The sequence below is a fragment of the Excalfactoria chinensis genome, chromosome 11 (genome assembly GCF_039878825.1).
Source record: "Excalfactoria chinensis isolate bCotChi1 chromosome 11, bCotChi1.hap2, whole genome shotgun sequence".
Lineage (NCBI taxonomy): Eukaryota > Metazoa > Chordata > Aves > Galliformes > Phasianidae > Excalfactoria > Excalfactoria chinensis.
Window position 1 is genome coordinate 7718599 of NC_092835.1, and position 14087 is coordinate 7732685.

Here is a 14087-nt window from a genome sequence, read left to right on the forward strand (position 1 = left end):
ATGATTCAATAGAAACAAATGACAAACAGCTTCAGCTGAAAAGAACAAACAAATGCACCAACAGGGAACCAGATCCTGAGGTCTTTGTTCAGTCTTAATCTGGCAACTCCCACCGAGATCAACTGACTTTGCTTGAGGATGCGACAAGTTTAAATTGAAAAAGGCCGCCAGGATTTTCCCTATGAATAGTCTGCACAGGAGCTTCAGAGAGACAGAGCCGTGTGTCATGCTGGATAATACAACAAGCCCAAGTTAACAATGAAATACTGTCACGTAAAAACTGAACACTATTTAGGTCACAGCACTAAGTATGTAAAGTAAGCATGATTACCCAGTCCCATTAGATCTCCATCAGAGCGCGTGTGCTATAGGGAAGCTCACTCAGGAGATGGGCAGATCAGAGGGAGTTCAGAGAAAAGCATCTAAGATGATAAAAGGTTCAGAAAATAAAAACTGTTCTCCGAGAAAACAGCACATTAAGAAAGCTTTAAAAAGACAGTAAGGAAGTAACAAAGTTGTCAAGGTTCAACCAGATAAAGTTATTTCCGAAAACAATTCTAGCGTTAAAAAGTCACTGCCTTGCAGCAAAAACACATCATACTGATAAGCGCTAATTCACTGCCTAAACTTTTGGAGTGCATAGCAAACTTATAAATTGAGACTACTATTTAGAGTTGACGCAACCACAGATTGAGTAATGGAACATTTTTTTAGACATAATGTTACAGAATCCTACAGGCAGAGTTCAGAGCCTCACTTCCCTTCTGCCACACTATAACATTTGTAAAACCTCAGATGTTTAAAACTTCCTTTGTGTCTGTTTACGAAAGTTGCAGATGAACAGACCTATTACGGTAGAATAGTGCTGCAAAAAGAGCCTTACAATCATAATTGGGTTTGATCTGTACAGCTCATCACAAAGGAGTATCTCTGTGCACTCCAGAATCCTTGCTGCTCAAGTTCACCTACAGGAAATGCCCAGCAATGCCAGCACAGAGCTACATCTGAGCTAATTAAACAGAAGAGGAGGAGGGAGGGACAGAAGACAAACTAATTAGATCAGGAGGAACATTCCTCTGGCACGTCAGTATTATTTTCTGGATTTCCACCAATCTCTCTGCTGAGCTGAGATGCACTGCACCATGAAAGAGCTCTTTTCCCAGGAATAAAGTGATGAGCAACAAAAAAAAAAAAAAAACAAAAAACAAAAAACAGATACTGAATCCAAACAAACAAACAAACAAAAAAAATCACTTAGTTAAGGCATAGATTTTGAACAAGCAAGGGCAAGCAACTATTGGAGCAAATTACTAAGAGAAATGATTAGAAGATTTCAAGATATACTTCTCAGGTAGAGACACAAACTCACAAACACATCCAGCTGCGCTCAAGAGAGCAATAACTTCTGGACTAAGTCATAGGAGGTCACAATCGATTTTCTGCACCCTTCTAGCCTTAGTACTTACAAACCTAAATTAAAAGCACATTTGACGTTGTACTGTAGTTCTGGAAAATATACAATCTTTGTTAGGTTGACTGCAATCAAGGGTAAAGTGACATACTGCTTTTTAAGTGCCCTTTCAACTGAACGCAGGAATACAACTTTGAGTGGGAGGAAAATTGAGAACACTGCAATATGCATGATAGGAATAAACAGCAGCTGTCTCCACATACGTAGAAGCCCTTCACCAAATCACAGCAGAGGACACCAGCTTGCCCCTTGCCTCCCTGCAATTTGCTTTCTGCATGTGGCGGTGTGAAGTAAGGAGGTACTCGAGGGTACCATGTTGGAAGACTCTTACTTCCTAGGTGCGGATGAAGCGTTTTATTATTTATACAGAAGTGATGACACAGAAGGCACTGTGGTAATAAGAGACTATTTTAGGATATGTGCAACTCAAACACAGCTGCACTATGACCACACTCATTACTTTGTCTGCTACTTTACTGGATGTTCAGAGGCTGAAGTCTGTTACACCTCCTCTTAGCATTTCAGAAAGCATTCTGTATATTTGTGTAGACTTACACTGGCACACCCAGTGGGACTTGAATCCAACATGCTAAATTGGTTTGCCTGTCAGGTATCTTCTCAGTCACCAAGCCACACAAGTGAAAGGCAGAGCATCTCCACAGAACCCTGCCTTGAGGTTGATGTAGGAACAGAGAGTCCCACAGCCTGTGCCCTTTCTATTACATAAAGTAAGGAAATGCACTTTTCCCCCACTTCTTTACTTGTTTCCAGCAGATGGCTGTGCTATGAAAAGAGCAAAACAAATGGTTTTGTTTTACTTAAGTAGTGCTTCTTTAACCCACATTCATAAGCAGAAAAGTCAGGAAAGAGCCTTTAGCACTCCCAAGGGCTGGATTGCTTCTCCCACAGTAGTCATTCATGTTATTCTTCACTGCTGTTTCTGGGTTCCATATTTAGAAGAAATAGACTGTTATTCAGATTTGTCTTCTGTAGTAGTTTTGGGAAAACATCCAATATTTTGTGGCAGTATCTTCTATCCACAGAGGTACAATTCAGAGTATCTGCATCTTGAATTGTACCTACAGTGTGACAGCCATAAAAAACACATAACTTACAGTCCGAATTGGATGATAGAATTTATCCAAGTTTTAAATTGGAACAACCATGCTCCCTAAAAGAAAATCTACGTTGAAAAGTTTTGCTTGAGCCTAACTTTTACAGCATGCGTGATAGAAATTAAGTCAGGTTAATATCAAACCTGACCTAGGCCTCCTAGCTGCAGTCGGTCCTGCAGTGCAGAACTCCTGTGAATATAGTTGTTCCCAATATCAGTAAAAGATCAGAGACTTTTTACTGAAAAAACAGGTGTTGCTGCCCACATGGATGTGAATCAGCAATTCTATTGCTTCTTTAACAGTTGAAGTGATAAACCCAAGGAGATATTTACACTCTTAATCATGAAACTCAAACATTTCTACTAATACACACCTTTCCTATAAGAAACAGAAATGTAACTGAAATCAAGTCCTGTACCATATCTTGCCAAACCAACCACATACCTCCTTCATCAATGTACAGTACACATCAATTATGGTGCATATCTATATTAAACACCTAGTCAATTTATCAGAAGATGGAATTGGAAGTTTCACTTTTCCCTAAGCAAAAAGCCTTGTGGTGGCAAACATAAGCTTCACTACTAAACTTAACTGTCAAAATAGAAAAAATAACTCAGCTCTCTCAAATAGGAGCTGTTCAATTTGGGAACATAAACACATAATTAAGTATGTGAATTTAGGTGGAGCCATTATTTCTGAAACCAGTATTTTTTACCCTGGCAAACTCCATCCAAAGAATGAGCAAGATTCCAGCTGGCACCTCTAGGCTAAACCAACACCACCCAGCAGAGCTCAGTGGGCAGCCCATGTAACATTTTATCAAGACATTGGTTTTGAAATTGGACACACAAACTTCTCACCTACTGCAACTCATTGCCTGCTGAGCTTCATGACTTTTGCCTGTAAAAAATACATAAGTAAAAGACTTCTTGCTTTTTTCTCTGTTTCAGACATTCCTATTTCCATATCACTTCTTTATATACTGCCTGTTAAAGTTTCAAAAGGACTCCTTCCCTTATAGCTAATCCTGTAGGGCATCCAGTAACAGCTGGCATTCCTGGCTTAGTTAAGAAGTTTATAAAGTAGAAAAAAAAGCCAAAATCAATACTAAAATGCACTTTTGAAGTTAAGGGGAGGGAAATTGCCTTTGATCTTAAATAATTATCTTTTTCTTAAAGAAAAAAAATAAGAAATAGAAAAAAAATCTTTTTATTCTTTGTATTGAAGTCCAGCATCAAAACAAGAACCAGAATGGGTATATGGGCTTTTTTAAGGTTCAAGTATGCAGCTTAGATTTGTGCCTTCTTCTGCCAGCAGTCTACATATTTACTGTAATAAATATCTCATTTATGTGCATTCATGCATCACAGGCAGTTTTCCCTGTTTAGATGACATATTTTTAGTCTTATTCAAATGACCAAACACATACACATATAGGAGTATACAAAAACAAATCCACAGACAGATGAAACTGAAATCCAAGCATCTCGAAAAGACCGCTTAGGTTATCTGTAAAGAACAAAATCTCTCCACTTTATTCTTATATACAATATCTACTTATGCAATAGTTTCATTATGATTTTTGTAATTCAGCAATAGAAAGGCAAAGGGCCAGCTAATCAACATCTCCACTGTTTACAACTGTTCCCAGAAGTAACAGTTTTCAGTTGATACTTCATTCCTTTTATTTTAAAGCATAACTGCTGGCACAATGCCTGCTCATTATTCACAAGATAACATTACAAATATTGCAGTAGTTTTTCTTCATATTTCAGAAGTTTCCTAAGAGTTCTCATGGCAAGTTCTACATGCTTGCAGACCCTATAAATCTGAAGTATACCTTAAAATACCTCATAAAGCTTAGAAATAACACTGCTATTCAAATAAACAAAATACTGAGAAAATTTCTAGAAATACGCATCTTTCCAGGAACTCTGACCACAACATGTGTTGTTCAGATGAAATACTACATTGTCTCAACATGATTAAACTGGAAATTCATTTGTTACGAACAAAGGGAAAACATATTAAAAAAAAAAAAAAAAAAGGCAAGGCAGTACAAAAAAAAGGCACAGCACAGGCTAAGCAAAACAGCGTAATGCTGTCTGTGGTATTATCAATATTGTGTTGAGAGCAACAGAGGTCCATTAAAGCCCTGCTAAGGCAGAACAGCAGAAAGCTACATGGATAAGCACGGTACAAGACAGCTGAATTCAGGCAAGTAACTGGTGAGTCTGTTGGTTTTTTTCAAGTTCTAATTTTTAAGTTGCATCGAACTGCAACCTTAGACACATAGCACTTGTATATGAGAACTGTTCTCTGCAACCACTCAGAAGGTGACCAGCCCTTATACATGAAAAATCAATAAGATCCCAGAGTTCACAGCATTATTACACTTTCCATTTCTATCAAAGTGAAAGTATGTGATTTCATACCCTTTAGATTTCAAAAAGCCATTACATTAAGTTGAAGCCCAAAGAAAACCAATTCAATAAAAACGAAGCATCTTAACAAAACTTCAAAATAAGGGAAGATTGTCTTGAAATTCATTATTTTCTGCTGTTTACCACATCACTCAACTCTAAGGAGAAATGCAAAACTGACTAGTGGCCAGTAGGACAAGTAAAGCAATGCGAGTGGCTACTCAGGTCTCAGTAGTAAATCAAAATGAGACAAGAATAGAAAAAGAATATCTGTGACTGAAAAATTCTATGGAAAGATACAAACCATTTCCAAAAGTCAGACAGCAAACTTCTTTGGAAAATTTGCTCACAAAGTTGAAAAAAAAAACACAAGGATTATCATCAATCCTTTTTGCTTTTCAAACAGTACTACGAGAGCCCCAGGCATCGACATTCAAGTTCTGGGCGCATCTCAGAAAGAAGCAGCCAACATCCAGCAGAAAAGAAACCTCCATTTACTTTCCCTGCTTCAGCTTTGACAGCAAATTGCTGCAACAAGCTCACCGGGCCTTTCTCTTCCATCATAGAAGGGTGTTAACTCACAGCAATTAAATAATTACATGGTACCCAAGAAAACATGAAGCATTCCATTTATTATCTCCTCAGTAAAAAAAAAAAAGTCAGGGTTCCTGCTGAGCCCCTTAAAACATGCAGACAGACAGACATTTTAATGGACATCTACTTTTGTTAATCACTGAGACTTCCTACCTTATTTGCAGCCTAGGATTTACCAATCTTCCATCATTCCACAGGATGTAAAGGCCTGAAGTAGCTACCAGAAAGCAAAAAGTTACACCCAGTTTCACTTAAAACCACAGAAAAAAAGTTGAGAATTTGACTGAGTGCCAAATCTGAACCAGCACTCAAGATTACTGAGACAAACATTACTGAGACAAACAATAATATTGTTAAATTTTAGATTACTAGCGTTACTAAATTCATAAGACAAAGCATGTTTTTACCTAACAGTGTTGTCTGGTGTTGAGTAACTATTGCCTGAGCCCTTTCATATCTTGTATATGCTATGTTTTACTAAAATTTAACTACTAAAACTATTTTTCCCAAAGGGGAAGGAAAAAAGAGACCAAAACTCTCCAAAATTCTGTTGCTAGCTTTCTGTTTTGCACAAAAGCACTGTGCCCCCTCTGCAGTTAGCAAGAGTACCAGAAACCGCTTCAGAGTTCTTGGTTTTCACTCTGTCACTTGACAGGCTTAACAAGTTTTGATGCAGTAACTTCCAGTTATCTGCATTAAACAAACAAACAAACAAAAAAAAAACCTCACTTTGTATAATTTATCATTTATTCTTTAATCTTCAGGACAGCTGTTGCAGTTTCATAGCAGATAATTCATTGCTCTCTTTGTGGTGTCTAGCAAATCAGCTTTGGACACCATTCAACCATTGCAAAGCCCGCTCAAGCTTTAACAGTCAGATCCATTGCACCAATAGAGAATAAGCAGATAAAAGGGAGACACCTGCCTTACGTCTCTGTGCCACTTTGATCCAGCCAGAGAATGGCCGACACACATCTCTGCAGACTCCTCTGTAGGACGCTTTGAAGCACATCTACATCTTTTAACATATTCTCTTAATTAGGTGAATCACTACTCCTTATGAGAAATTTCTTTCGAAACCAGGAGGAACCTTTCCTTAGACACTCAGTGATAGTTACTGTGCCAGCCTGGTGGTGCCTTTGCAAGATCTGCAACGCCAACTTCATTATTTTCCTTCACTACAACTGGTTGGACTCTGTATCTGAAGGGGTAATACATGGGGAGCTAAGGAATGTAAAATAACAGCAAAAGATAAAGAAAGTGAAAAAGTAGACAGAACAAAGACTTATGGAAAAGAGGATGTGCTCTGTACCCAACGTACAATTTGGAAGCTATGCAGAGCTCTACATTATTTTCATGAGGGTCAATCCCTGATTAAACTCACAACTAAGCACAGATCAAGCACAAAGCAACACAAGCATAAAATATATTTTGACAAAATTTTGCCAAGAGAAATTTCAAAAGGTTTAACTTCTTTGTCAATTCCATTATCACAAAGTCTTACAGAAAAGATAACATACTTAGCACTATATTCTGTATCACAAAATACAAAAGCTTCTTACTTTTAATTAGGATACCACCTGCTCTGACAAAGAAACAAGAGGGGGTTCTGGAATGCTGCATCCAACCAGTTTGAATTTCTTTTGGGACCAGAACTGAAAGGAGCATCAGAATTAGTCTGCAGTTCCACCATACACACAGGGAACAGAGCTCCACATGGACAGGGGAAAACACGTGAACAGGAATCCATTATGTACAACTGCTGACATCTCTTTCCTGAGAGTTTTGGACCAGTGAGCCCACAACAGCGCAGCAAAGAAAGAGCCTGGTTTAAAACCACATGTAGAGGTACTGGAAGATACAAATGGCTTACACATCTACACATCAGGATGTTTTTCACAGTGCCGTCTCACAGCTGCCTAAATACCCACTCTTCATCAAAAGTTACAGTTCTCCAGTTGTGGACAACTTCTTCCCTCTCTGTCACTGCCGAGGAGTGTCCTGGGGCCTCAACTCACTTCAGCAGCTCCCTGCACCAGTTCCCCCTTGGTCTGTCCTACTGTCAGCCCCTGCCCCTTCCTCCCACAGCTCCTCATGCATGCCAGAACTCCCCAATGGACAAATAACCTGTTGACACGCCAGGCTCCAATGGGCAGAAGGAAACCTAAAACCACATAATGTACAGACAGGCTTACAAATTGTTTAACAGAAAGCTGATGAGCATCTGTGCTAACAAATGCACTATACAACACTGACTAAGTGACCAGTTCCCATTCCCAGGACATGGTTTCCCTGCCAGGTATGTACCACAGCTACAGTAGTGCCATTTGTCCTGCTGGCACCCCAGCACCATTAACAGGTTGCATGACAGTAGGCATGGGGAGCTACTGATTTCAGGGGATTTAAACTGGAGAAAGATTAAAATGCTGCTGACTGGTTCTGGGTGCTTAGTAGGCATGACAACTTCTTTTGTGATGGATTCTAACGATTTATTTTGAGGATGCTCTGCTGAAAGAGTCTTAGTTGCTACAATATTAAATGAGAAATAAATCTAAGGAAATTTATATGCCACTATCTTTTTTTAAAAAAAGTCTTCATAGTGTTACTAGATTAAGATCTCAATTTAGAAAGCACTAATAAATCTGGAAATGTTTCTGTTTTTTATCAGAACATGGCACTTCATGGTTCCAAGGACCAATCTTAGATAGCTATATACTGTGGTTTCTAATCACTAATCAAATTTCTCTCAGTAGGCAACATTCAGGTCCAAATTTTACATCTGATTCACAGTTTAAACAGAATTCTAAAGGAGAGCAAGCATTAAACATTAAGACCCAAGATCCTCTTTATCAAGCATTGTCCTTGTGTGCTGGTGTCCATCTTCTTAGACACTGAACTCAAAAATTCAAATCTGACCATATGCAGCTTTCTGCCTGCCACAGAGACTTACTCCTTAAGCCATAGTGAGGTTACAGGGGCAACTCAACACACAATTATAGGCATCAGCCTATCAGGAAACACAGGAAATATGGGGAAGCCATTAACAGCATTGCATGGTGCTGCCACTCACTCTGCTCAATGAAGTTCACCTCACTTGCAGAGCTATGCCACAAGGGCACCCACTGGTGGTTTGTTTTATTGACAGAAGAATCCTTTCCACAAGCATCCTACTACAGCTGGAGCAGAACTGGACCACTGCAGTCAGCTTATACTCCAACATCAAGAAATCACCAAACGCAACACTAAGAAATAGTCCAGTGGCGACAACAGTTAGTCCTGTGCAGGCACACAGTCTGTGGCTCAATAACAACTCAGTTACACAGCTGAAAACATTCTGATGGACTTTCAATATACACATTTGTATTAGAAAATGCAAATGATATATTGAGTTAGATTTCTAATTCAATGTATGAAGTCCCAATTATTCATCAAGCAGAAGAATATGACCTTATATGCAAAATAACTTGTGTGTTCATCTGTTTTTAATGAAGCACAGTCATCTTTGCACTCCTCCCATGTCACACAGTGCTGTGGGGCACTTTGTGAAATGATGATAAAGGTCAGTCAGTTGAAATTCAGACTTTGTTTTTCATTTCGTATGTCTGGCATATTTTTATATATATTTTTTTTTCTTTTTTAATTTGTCTGAATGAATGGGTAAAACTTCTGCTCGCACTGCCTTCTCTTGTAGAAAGGGGTGGTGAACCTGTTCATGCAAGCAGATGAGGACATACAAATTGCATGGTAGAAGCTGACATGTTTTATGGGGGGGAGTTGATCAGTAGGGATCTTTACTGCAAATGATTTAAGAGGTTTCCAGAACCTAGCAAAAAACTTCTGTCTCACTCATTGACTTCTGGAAGTTGTTCTCAACAATGAGATAACTGGAGAGACACGGCACATAAACAAAGAAGAAAATCTCAAAGATCATTAACATCTCTACAGATTAAGAGCCACCAGCACTTTGTACTTTTTACATTTCCCAGCAGGATCCTTTTTCAGAGTTCAAATGCTTCCACTTTTTCTTCCTACTGTTTCCAGATGTTATCTTTCCTTCCATCTTCACCACAACTGCAGCTTAACTACACAAACCAATTAATATGAATCACTGCATTTTCACCTACTGCTCGAAGCACAGTATTAGACATGAGGGACTTCACAGTGTCATATAAAGATTCCCCAATAAAAAAAGCTTTTAAAATACATAGCTGTTATTCCAAAAACAGAAGTTAAGGTTTCTATGCAACATAGCAATGTCATTAACCAAGCATGTAAATAAAAACACCATTTGGGATAAAATTTCATGTATCCTTCCATTTTTAAGAATAAAACAGTCTATATTCCACCAAGTCTTAACTTAATTCCATGGGCTGGTAGGCACACACACAAAAAAGAAAACTTCCAAAGGAGATGTATAATTCCATAAGCAAATCTGCATACAATCAATGTGGGGGTCAGAAAAGAACAAAAAATGTTACTTCCTTTGTACTGTCCTAATACCCTTCGGTGTGACATGCACAATATTCTCTTTATTTGACCCGCAGTGCTCTACCCTGACCATGCCAAATGGAACCATATTAAAAGCAGTATGCTAGGTTTTTAAGCTCTACATTTGATTGCAGCATTGCCTGTGTATAGAAACATTAATGAGAAATTCTACCTGACTACTTCCATAAAGAGCCAGGCAGCCCACACTTTTGTTCACCTTCTATGTGTTCAGAGTTTGGAAGGTGTTTAGAAATACAAGTGTGCCTGAAAGTGCCTGGAGAAAAAGCAAACCAACCATATGAACACTTGCAGGTATTCAGCAGTTTGGGAACAGAATCCTGCCAAAAAGCAATCAACATAAATACCCAATTCTAATTGGTATTATTTCTAGCAGAACATTGCCTCTAATACCACATCACCTATCCCTAAACACCACAGAATTCTGATATCTATAGTACAGTGCTTTAATATAGCATTAAATATACACAAACATACAAGAACTAAGGCAAGCATATATTAGACAGAGTACACTCAGCTGCTGAAACAAGGCTGTATTAACTGGGCAAGAAAAGGCAACAAGACTGCCTGATCAGAGCCTGGATGTGCCAGTGCATTTCTAGGCACAAGCTAGTTCTGAAGCAGTCAAATCTGAATTCCTTAAACATAAGCCAACAACGTGCTTTTGAACTGTCACCTGATTAAAATGCAGCTGCTGAAAATTTAATATCGTAGGCACGCTGTATCAGAGTGGCTTGACATTGCCAGTCCTGAATCATTTGAAGCAGACTGAGTTAATAATAGACGAGTTTCATATGGTTACACCAATTCAGTGAAGATCAAATGCCTGTAAACGTGTCCCAGTTTGCTCAAAGGATGAGCATCTCCCATCCACCTGCTGGTAGGAACTGACCAAAAGAGCTTCCTCACTTTAGAAGACAGCCTTGCAGTTACTTGTTTTCATCTTATTAAGCACACTCCTGTAATTTTAAGTAAAAAAAAAAATAAAAAAATTTTAAAAAACCGCCACCACCACAACATACCACTAGCACTACCTAATACTTCTAGAACTTGATACAGAATGACAGTCTACAGAAAGAAAAATAAAACACAAACCTCAAATGCCATGTTCTACACACGGGTCTGAACTTACAGCTAATGGGCTGCTTTAGAAATCTGTACCCCAGAAGCAGCTTCTTTGTCAGCATCCCACACAAAAGACCAGCAGCTTACTGACATCTCACAGAGCTGCTGGCACTCTGGGAGACATCCAACCCAGATTTTTGCAGGCAACTCTTCAGCATCAACAGACTTAAGGTATAGAGATCTTCTGAGGTCTGGCAAACATTTGTAGAAATTACGATACTGAATTTTCCTACCCATTAACATCACAGGCATCTGTTTAGTAGGAGATTTGTGGCTTGATGATTGTTCATTATTCCAAATGCATTCAGAAACAGATTAATTGGCATTTTACATTGTAACTATTCACCAGTCTGTCATTACAATGCATTTTAATTAACGCAAATACCTAAAGCTTGGGATTGAAGATAGAGCTAAGTCACACTAAAGTCAATAACTGTCATGTTTTGGTTCAGATTCAGAAAGATCAAAACTAGGCATGTCTATCAAAGCTGACATTTCAACAGTACTAGTTAAAAGGGGATGGGACCAATTCAGTATTTTTAAAGATATCTGCACAAAAGTAAAAAGCCAGGTACAATATTCTTCAAAAATTCTTAGGTCAAATGTAGCACTGATACATGTAAAGTGAGTAATGTTAAACACCCTTACAGTCAACAAGCAAACAACTTTTTTTCAATTACTAATTAACCACTGCTGAATCCAAACTGAGGTTGTAGGTTGGCCATACACAGACCTTAACACACAAAGCTTTTCCCTGTGTGACAATAGGGTTTGGTCTGAGCCTCCAGATTTAGATTAAAAAATAAAACATAAACCCGTCCCACAGATCCATATTCCATCCTACGCACCTTCAAGTGATACAGGAAGGAATTCCAAGTAAAAGCCTGAGGCACAGGGTGTTTCTTTCTCACCTTATTGTTACCCTGAGCCCTTCAGTGTAACCCAGGTGTACTCTTCAGAGAACCCTTAGGATTCTACCCGTGGGACTGATTACACTCAAGAGAGGTTTTTTCCCTTTATTATCAATTTATAGGCACAAATCCACCTCCTACTTACAAAGCTTGACTAATTCATGCTCTGCCACAAATAATTTTTAAAGATAAATTGATAACTATGCCAATTAAATTTCACAGGAGAAAGACGTATATGTTCTTGTTTACTATTCATTATTTAAAGTGGAAAAATAGACTTGGTCTTAGAATATAAATTTTAAATAGCAAAATCAATGAAATCTTTGCTAGGAGTGTGTTGCAATACTGTTATGTTTCTCATGAAAATGTAACAGTACAGTGGAGTTAAATTAGAAAGCAAAAGAAACATCCATAGTGGCTGTACAGAGTGTTCCATACAAGCCTTGTTACATCTAACAATTCACATATAAATTAGATAGTTAGCATGTTATTAAAACATGTAAATGAGTAAATACAAGTAAACGCATGCCAACTACACACTGAACAAAACAGGGAAGAAAGCCCTTTTAGATTAGGTTTGTAGCTTTGTAATTAGACTGAAATACCTTTCTCTCTGATACTGTTTGGGAAAGGAACCAAGAAGTCACCTACCATACATAAAGCTCCAGCTCCTCTTTCACCCAGCAGGCAGCAAAGACCTAGGCCAGGCACTCACCCCACTAGCTGCAAGACTACATAAGATAATCTTGCATCAGGGCACTCATACACACAGTTAATCATAGAACCATTTAGATTGGAAAAGACTACTAATTTTATCCAGCTCAACTTTCAACTCATTTGGAAACAGCTCACCACTTCACACATTCTGATGCTGGATATACAAAAAAAAACAACTATAAAAACGTAATTCTGAAACAAAGAATTCACCTGTCAGAAGCAGACTGTAGGAGGGCAAGTCAGGGGTGCATAAAGTAGAAGAAGCACCACAGTGCATATACAACTACAAGCCATATGCTTCTTTTAATCCTGCCTTATTTGCATGCCTTCTTTCTACAAAAATCTTGAATTATCAAAGCCAAATGCATAACAACCAAACAGCAAAACATGCTCCGATCATGGCAGCAGCAGCATTCATACTTAATATTTTCTCTAATCACCATTTCCCTACAGTAGCAGTTCAAGTTATGTGGGCTATCCATTATCATTAAGAAACTGCAAATAGATTCCTGCATTCGAGAAAGTAAACAGGTGGGCAGCAGGTATTTTTTGCCATCTCTTTTTGTTATAAAGATTTATTATCCAATGACACTCTTAATATTGCTACTTTCAATAGCCCTCGCTTTTATAATGTTTCTTACTTTCCACTCTGAACTTCAGACTTGCTGTCCCTGAGCCCAGTTTGTTACCCTCAAGACCAGAGAGCAGTGTCAGACTTGTTATTATCCATTCTGCTACCAACTTTTTTCAATAGGAGTGCAAATCACTTGCAGGCAGAGAGGTTGGCTGAGAGCAAGATAAAACATGTTCTCTGGGGCTAACTGATTATGGTTTGAAGATATTGTTAATGAGTATCTGACTTTGTCCATCGGCTGTACTTTAAACATGTTTGCTTCTACCTCTTCCTTAAAATGAGTAAATCATCACAGTGACAGTTAAACACTTCAATACTGCAGCAATGGGTGCAGCAGAAGCCCTTGAGGGGAAAAAAAGAAAAAAAAAAAAAAAAAAAAAAAAAAAAAAAAAAGAAAAAAAAAAGATCTGAGAGTTGAGAAGTGGGTTTTTGTGCAGCTCTGAATCCTCGGTTTTGCAGCTCCCAACCAAATGGAAGCTCAATAACACCACCAACATATCCTAACAGAAGGATCATGCAACCTTAGCATGAAATATTTTAAAAATTAATAATGGAAAGCACATCCTGTAGGCGGAAAACAGGCAGCGT